We start from the raw sequence: 936 nt of genomic DNA on the forward strand, positions 1-936 counted from the left end.
TGCACAAGACCTGAGTACAAGTCCCATCACATTCACGGGGTGGTTTACATCCACCCGTAACTCCAGCTCCTCTGGCCACCATGAACCCCTGCTGGCACACACATATAACTTAAACATAGTAAAAACAATTCTAAAAAAATTCATCATGTTTGTCCAAGGTCATGAACCTGGTTATTCACAAGACTGGGGCAAGGAAAAATGAGGGTTATTCTTATTTGACTAAGAGTGTAGTCCAAACAAGGCTTTGTTTTTACACATCCTTGTCCTTGAGGAGGTTTATTAAAATTAAAATGACACGATCTTTTCTTTTTTTTGAATACAAATGCTTTATTTAACAGTTGCAGGTCATTCCATGGGCTAAGGAGTGGATATCCAGGACCCAGCAGCAAGGTCAGCGCAACCTGCGAGCTTCTCTTTCTGACTCGAACATGGTGAGCACATCACCCTCTCGAACAGGGCCTTTGATGTTTCGGATGATAGAGTGGCTGGTGTCATCCATAAATTCCACTCGCACCTGCGTGCACTGTCCCTGCAAACCGGTCCTGCCCAGCTCTTTGGTTACCCTAGCGAGCTTGATGGGCTGCATTCGACTCGTGTCCATGACTCCGACAATCTGGCGGAGAGCAAAATGACACACTCTCAAAGAAGCAACACGTTGTGTGTATTTAGGTTTTCTCTTTTTGTACCTCTTACAAGATTCTTTTGTCTTAAAGGAACTGCATGTAGGTAATAAAATGTACCAAGTAGTGCATGCTAATGGAATTTCTTTTGCCTGTTAAAGAATACATCAGCTCTATATCCGTATTAGATGGAACCCAGCAGACTATCGGTGACAAATGTTATGACATCAGAGTGTCTGGAGGACTTAGTTATGGTGTGGTTTCCTCTGTAACAGGCTCAACGACAGTTTGAGCAGGAGTATGGTCACCCCTCCCC

General features: G+C 44.0%; 1 pseudogene; it reads right to left on the reverse strand.

The window, feature by feature from the left end:
* Positions 1 to 331: 331 nt before the first annotated feature.
* Rps28l1 (ribosomal protein S28 like 1) lies at positions 332 to 642 on the reverse strand (annotated as a pseudogene).
* Between the last annotated feature and the right edge of the window lie 294 nt (positions 643 to 936).

The sequence above is a fragment of the Rattus norvegicus genome, chromosome 11, assembly GCF_021556685.1.
Source record: "Rattus norvegicus strain SHRSP/BbbUtx chromosome 11, alternate assembly SHRSP_T2T, whole genome shotgun sequence".
NCBI lineage: Eukaryota > Metazoa > Chordata > Mammalia > Rodentia > Muridae > Rattus > Rattus norvegicus.